We start from the raw sequence: 7,715 nt of genomic DNA on the forward strand, positions 1-7,715 counted from the left end.
TGGGCGCAAGGTAGCCGAAAGCCGCAGGGATTGGCAGACAAATTTGCTGAAGCAGAAGTCCTGGTGTGAAGCAGAGGGCTGGGGCTACTGGGCAAATGTGATATGGCAAACTTTATGGTTAGAGAAAGAGGGCGGAGGGATTTGCACAATTAGGTTCTTGCATCTTTCATGGATGATCGTGTATCACTGGATCGCAGATAAAACTTTAATAGGAATGTCAAAAAGGGATTGACTGTGACTGCAGACGACAGAACGGTTGGCTTTTATGATGCACTATGACAGAGCCCCTCAATGTAAAAAATCCCAATAAAAACTGGAACTGGCCAGTCAACGTGGTTGCCAACTTTTTGGATTTCACTCAGTCTTGCGTGGACAGCAAAATCGTCTGGATAGAAGAATTCACACAATGGATTCTTAGAGAAGATACACTGAAGAGCTGTGTGCATCTCCTGATTCATTCTCTCAATCTTGCTGTTGAATAATGGAAGAAATAGACTCATGGCAGTGACGTTAGAAAAACCCTCACAAATGTGAACTGCAGGATCTGATTGAAGACCATATTACTGAGGAAAATGTGTAGGTGGTGCATATGTAGTTTGGCTCTCAAAGTTAACCATGTAACTGAAACCAGAATTCCAGGATACTGGATTCCTGCTTGCCCAGTGAGCTTTGAGGTGTTGGTCTTCAGGTCTTCAGACAATCACAAAGAGGAGGCACTGGGTTCAGGCTCACCCTCATTGGTAGACTTCACACTTCCTAAAGTTTATTGATCTCATTTTACCCCAAAAACAGTGACTTAGCACCCTTGATTGCAGTGCCTACTTGGCAGCATTGGTTGGTGTTGTACTTGAGATGTTGAGTATTGGGGTTAATTTGGGTTTTTTGAATTTTCTTGGGTTTTTGAATATTCTTGGGTTTTTGAATATTCTTGGGTTTTTGAATATTCTTGGGTTTTTGAATATTCTTGGGTTTTTGAATATTCTTGGGTTTTTGAATATTCTTGGGTTTTTGAATATTCTTGGGTTTTTGAATATTCTTGGGTTTTTGAATATTCTTGGGTTTTTGAATATTCTTGGGTTTTTGAATATTCTTGGGTTTTTGAATATTCTTGGGTTTTTGAATATTCTTGGGTTTTTGAATATTTTTAACTTTTTGCTTTTGTGTGACATGTCCTTGCAATTGCCCATTGACTTTACCTGTTGACTCCCACCCCTGGTGTCTCTTTTTATTCGCTGCCTCTGGTGCCACCCAGCTGTTTCTGATTGTCTCGTCAAGACCTGTCTGTGTATTTAAATCCCAAGTCACTCACAATGACCCTATTATCAGACTGCCTATTCATATATGCCCTTGACCCATCCTCCTTGTGCTCCTTTGTGAGATTGGTTATGTTATTTGAGTTGATGCTTTTTTTCAATACTTTCCCCTGATTTTTGTATTAAGGTTTGTTTTCGTAAACACATTTCTGTTTATTAAAGAATTCTTCAGTATACCCCATTACTTTGCGTCCACCTCCGCCCGTTTTTGACCCCATAGGTCCATTCCTCTGCTCACCAACTGTGACCGAACAGTACTTATTCTCAGAGGATGACAATAAATTTTCCGATGGGTTGCCAAAGGGCGTGATAGGACAGACCTGGCTTTCTTCCCCGAAGCAGCCACTTCCTGGACAAATTGGAGAGTGTGACTAGAAGTCAATCAAGGACTTGAAGGCATTGACATTTCTATGTCGTATTCTATTGTTCATTCTGTTTGAAAGGGATTTTTTTAGGGAAAGGTTTTGTGATTTCTTCAAGCATAACTTCATTTTTGTACAATTTTTTTTCAGGTTTCCCAAACAAAGCTAGAAAATCCATTTGAGGAGAAAATAATTGGACTGTTCATATCTCAAAGCATTCCTTGAGTTTGACGTGTGCTCTCGATGACGTCTGTGATTATTTTTGATCGAATCCTGTCTTGTGCTTTCTTCACAGGCTGATAGGTGGGATATGATAAGTGAGCGTGCGTTCCAGATAGGAGGCCCTACTGACCTTCTCGTGCACGCAAACCCGATGACTCGACCCCTGTCCAAATTGACTGACAGGTCAGTGAGTTCGCCGATCGGGTTTATGTGAAGCCGCTATGAGGTCGGGGAAGGGAGGGGCTACGCAGGCCACGTGTGCACACAAAGATTCACATTCATGTTCGCAAAATACAGGCGCACATTGACGCCGCGGTCCACGAGGCAGGTGGTTAGCCGCCTTGTCGTAACGGCTTTGTCCAGTAGCGACAGCGAGCGATCGCATAATAAGCGCTGACCTAGAATGTGAGGTGCCCCCTCTGCCCCAAAAGCCCACCCTTAAAAAGTCTGAATGAAAATATTTACAACAGCAGCGGCGGTGAAGTCATGCAAGAAGCGCCGCCTTCCCCCTGCCGCCGTCTTACACAACACATCCACTAAGGCTTCCCACACGACCCTAAAAACTAGGCTCATAAACATGTTGTTTGATTTCATGGTGGCGTCTTATCTCTTGTGGGTTGGAATTGCAGGATGTTTGTCCATTTTTAAACCCCACGTGTATAAAATACTCAAACTTCTGAGTATGTTTTCCTTTCCTTTCAGACTAAATTTGAAAGAACTAAGAGAAATGAATGTGTGAAAATATTTGTTGATGTATGAATTAACATTAGTATGGGTTCACAACCTACACTTTCTGTGATTATGCCGAATATTGTACATTGGCTAAACCAAATTGACATCTTTGCCTCGATTTTTCACATGTTTATAAAATTGTTAGGCTTGGTTGAAATTCTCAATCTCCCTCAACAAACCCTGTTATGTATACGGAATAAGACATTTTATTGACTTATTTCCAAAAGTTTATCCTCTTGATAAGCAGTAACAGTGAGTGAGGTACTACTCATGAGTAAAAGCCAACATTACTACAGATATTTTCATTAGTGAAAGATTTCAATATTAGGCGGCCCGGTGTGGCGAGTGGTTAGCGTGCGGCTCACAGCTCTGGGCTCCTGGGTTCAAGTCCAGGTCGGTCCACCTGTGTGGAGTTTTGCATGTTCTCCTGTATGGGTTTCCTCCGGGTACTCTGGTTTCCTCCCTCGTTCCAAAAACAAGCATGGTAGGCTGATTGGACACTCTAAATTGCCCCTGGGTATGGGTGTGAGCATGCATGGTTGTCCGTCTCCTTGTGCCCTGCGATTGGCTGGCCACCGATTCAGGGTGTCCCCCGCCTCTGGCCCGGAGACAGCTGGGATTGGCTCCAGCACCCCCGCGACCCTAATGAGGATAAAGCAGTTCAGAAAATGCAATGAGATTTAAATATTGATTTGAAATTATAAGACATATTTTTTCTTATTTTTCATATACTACTTGATTGAATATCTCACTCTACATTCTTTGCAATTTTAACTTATTTACAAAAGTTAACCCTCTTTATTGGCAGTAACAGCTAGCTAAACAGCTAGCTTCTACCCCTGAGAAAAAAAACTAACATTAAATCACATTTACAACCCTGTAACTGTGATTAGCCAAGTATCGTAAAATTCTTATAATGTAATATATCATCAAACAGACCAAATTTATGCCTTTCTTTGGATTTTTCACATTTTTATAGACGTGTTATCCTTGACTGAATCTCTCACTTTACCTCACATGACCCTGTTGTGCGTATAATCAGAGTAAGATGATTATTTTTACATTTTTTTCTTTGCTTATTGACACAATTAAGTTCATCCTTCTGTTTAGGGGTACCAGCTAGTTAAAGAGCTAGGTCCAAAAAAGTCAACATCAATACAGTTATACAACCTTGTTACTGTGAATATGCCCCACCATTGATCTGTAAGATGACCCAATCAAGCCTTTGGTAGTTAATTACCAATGCTTATCATTCAAGAATTGCATTGCCAAAATTTTAGAACGACCCTCGACACTCCATTAACGATGGGGGGTGACTGAGGTGAAGCACAGACGTTGAGTTCACCAAGAGCACAGTAAACGGGCTCTATGAACTCGATGAACCGAAGATACGTTTACTCCGCGGACTTATCCGATGACTAAAAACAACTTTTTACTCAGAACCTCATCCAAATGACAAACCCGCAAAAACAACACGTAAGACAACTTCATTGCCCTCCACGGTCTTTTTTCGGAAACCTTTTGGCATTTTCGGGAAATCTGGGAGTTCAGACTTTATGTTGGACCTTTTGAGCCCGTAAAAGGGCCCTTTTGCTTTTTTCTTCTCTCAAATAAAAATTGTTTCAACCAACATCCAAGACAATAAAGAGCTAAATCAACACACATTGCTCTTTTTTCTCAGGTTATAAGATGGCAAAAATAAATATCTATAGCAGCAGTTTTCCAAGCAGTTTAACACTGAAAACAAATGTATAAAAAGTTATCTTGAAAACAACAACAATGAACAGCTGGAATGACACAATTATTCAACTTTATTAATTCGTCTTTTAAGGCGCTTTTCCTCATCAGTGTCATTTGTTGATAATCGCATCGTGATAGTTGTCAACGCAACACATTTTTTTTCTCCAATTGACTAATGTGGCAAACACGCGGCCTTAGGGACAGATCCGGCCCCCTGTGTCATTGTTTTGCGGTCCACAAAAGCAAATCATATCAATCAATCATCAATAAAATTTCAGAAATAAGAGAATATTTTACGCCCCCCTTCTTTTAAAAAGATATTTCTGATTTTAAAACATAGAAACAAGAATATTTTCTTTTGAGTGTTTTATTCAATAAAAGATTTGTTTATATTATATTTTTTTAATAACAAATTAAATACAAAAAACAATTAAATATGAAAATAATGACTAAAATATATTTTACTACTCTTTTCCGATTAAAAAAAACAATGGAAAACAAAAAAAGAAGGATATTCATAGTTTTTTTGATAGATCAACAATGTCTCTCCAAAAATATTCGACTATCAAAATAGAGTAGAAAAGGTTTCCATCAGAGCCGTTTGATTTAAAAGACATAATTCCACTTCCTGACCTTCGCTATGGCCCTGAAAGAGCATTCAAATTCCTGACCTGTGGCCAATACTAATACCACATTTTAAATAAACACAAAAAAAACCTCAGGAGTCAGCTATAGATTGTTGACGTACACAAAGTAGGTCATTAGCAATGACGGAGACGATGGCAGAAGCTCAAAGGTGGTCTCCTCGAACTTGTTGGCCTCTTCGCTGTCACCTCCGAGTCGGAATCTGGGTCAGGATTCCCTTCCGGCCTTCTGTGGCTGCAACAGGCAGACCTTGAAAGGAAGTGGTAGAGCAAAGGAGTAGTGGAACAAGTCAAATACTGGCCCATGTTTTAAAACTAAGTACAGCTGGATCACACATCTGGCATTCAGGGTCACAAATACTATTGAATAACTAATGGATTATCCAATTGATCACCCAGTATTGACAGTGAAATGATTGTTAAAGGACATTGCTGACCTCAAAATGATCCAAATCCTCAATTTTCATCCTTTTAATAGTATTCCATTCATTCATTTTCGGAACCGCTTATCCTCACAAGGCTCGCGGGGGTTGCTGGAGCCTATCCTAGCCAATTATGGGCACCAGGCGAGGGCTCCTATGACACACAGACTCATTGAACCCAGGAATTTTGGCAAACAGATGACTTGTAGGTCTTTTTCATAACATTTTTTCACGGTACAATTTGGTCACCTGCGTCTGACGGATCTCAAAACTAGTCGGGGATAGTCCATCACCTAAATAATTGTTTGTGGCCGCCTTTTTAAATGCGTATTCGACTGATGTTAGTTTCCTCATATAATCCTATGAAACCTTAAAGCTCCAAAATAAACACCACGTGACTTTTGCCCTCGTTATGTCACCTTTGCCACCGCGGCCGCAGTCAACTCGTCGATGACATCGTTGGCACATTTAACTACTCTACGACCCGGGCCGCTGGGGTGAATTTGTCGACGTTTTGACCCCCGGATACAGAGTGTACTCCCGCAGCCTCACTCCGTTTACTCATCGCCCCGCTGCCTGCCCGGGTTATCTTATCAAAATAAACAGCAGGGCCTTTGATGGATGTCATCATGCACCGACGGCCTGTCCAAGTAGCTAATACTACTAAACAGGAAAAACATTTTCAGCGGAAAATCGTGCTGGCCATTCCAGAATTTGAGGACATTTTACATCTCGCCCCCATATATTGATGCAGGAAGAATAGACAGCAGAAAGCCAAAGTATTGGTCGTCTTGTCTTGGGTGAAAATTGAAGAACGGTAATTTCTAAACCAGGGGTGTCAAATGTGTGAACCAAACTGAAATTGACACCCCTGCTCTATAACCTATTTTGGAAATGTGAACTTGATAACCTGGAAAGATTAAGAAAATTTAGAGGAGGTGTCATCTATTTCGTAAATCCAGCAGAGTATAGGATTATGTTTGTCAGAAAGTTAGCACACTTTCAAGTGCCTTCATAAAGCGGCGTTTTTGTCCTGATAGTGATTGATCGCATGCCACCGTGGAATGAAAGGTGTGTAAGTTAAAGGTAAACACGGACGTCCCTTCCACTAATTTGGCTCCTGTGGTTTCACTCTTAGATACAGTACAGGGGTGCCTGGAGATACGAGCATAATGCATTCCGGGACTGAGTTCGTATGTCGATTTTCTCGTAACTCAAACGAACGTTTCCTATAGAAATGAACTAAAAACAAATTAATTTGTTCCAACCCTCTGAAAAAACACCAAAAACAGGATATTGGATTGGAAAAACATTTTTATTTGTTCTAATTCTCCATCTGTTAACAAAGTAACAAATAAGTAGTGGTTTAATAGCACTAAATGTGTTTAATATTATTAAATGACAGTGCCCATAATGTTCTTATGAACAGCCTCTTGCGTCCGCTGTCTGCTCGTATATCAAAATTTGTCTCGTATCTCAAGATAAATATTTGCTCAAAAATGTACTCATATCTCAAATTGCTCGTATGTTGGGGCACTCGTTTGTCGAGGTACCACTGTATAGTACAGTCTGTATGGTTTTCCTAGGAAGATCACTTCTAATAAGCAAAATCTTCTCCATATGCCAGTGAGTTCAGATTGTAAGTCAGTAGGAAAAAGGTCAGACACTACTTAACTCTTAGGCTGCGGTAGATGTCCAATCCATTTAAAGAGGGAGGGTGCCAGATAAACTAAATGGTGCCAGAGGAAGAGATAATTTAGCTTTTTTGAATTGTTTTATTAGTGATGAACAAATTGAAATTCAGAGAAGAACGAAAAAGGATGATTGGTTTTCCACATCCTCCAAACGGAAACACACTTTGGTCGCAATTCCACGATTGCCGAAATTGTTTTTATTTTGCAAACATTTTATGGCGTCCTATTCTATCAACTGTCAAAGACCACCAGATACGAGTCTCAAATTCGTTTAAAATAAAAACACAGAGATGTAGTCATTTTAATGTCTGAAAGTGCTTTGTAAGTCTTGCCACCACCCAAATAAAGTTGAACTCCCTATCCACGGTGTAGCTGTGGTAAAAAGCAGGCATGTTTTAGAAGTCCCATCGTATCGGCGTCTCCATATTTACGAGGAATGTGTTTTCCTTCCACTTGTAGCAAGTGAAGGTCACAGCTCCTTTCGACACCGCCACTCCACTCCACCTTGTTTTCCATGAATGAAACGCAATTGCTTGTGATGCCGGTGACATATGAGCGTGAGAGTGGCCAATATATCCACAGACAC

The 7,715-nt window shown here is 40.5% G+C and overlaps 1 protein-coding gene across 4 annotated transcripts in view; it reads left to right on the plus strand.

Annotated features, from left to right (window-relative positions):
- The first annotated feature begins 1,970 nt into the window (after positions 1 to 1,970).
- Positions 1,971 to 7,715, plus strand: part of slc12a5a (solute carrier family 12 member 5a) — a 110,345-nt gene continuing 104,600 nt past the window's right edge. The window contains exon 1 of one of the 4 annotated variants that reach the window (XM_077602064.1): positions 1,971 to 2,080. The gene's annotated coding sequence lies outside the window, so the exon portion shown is untranslated. The remainder of the gene's footprint in view (positions 2,081 to 7,715) is intronic. The other 3 variants (XM_077602067.1, XM_077602066.1, XM_077602068.1) reach the window with 3 other exon arrangements.

Source organism: Stigmatopora argus, chromosome 6 (genome assembly GCF_051989625.1).
Source record: "Stigmatopora argus isolate UIUO_Sarg chromosome 6, RoL_Sarg_1.0, whole genome shotgun sequence".
NCBI classification, from domain to species: domain Eukaryota; kingdom Metazoa; phylum Chordata; class Actinopteri; order Syngnathiformes; family Syngnathidae; genus Stigmatopora; species Stigmatopora argus.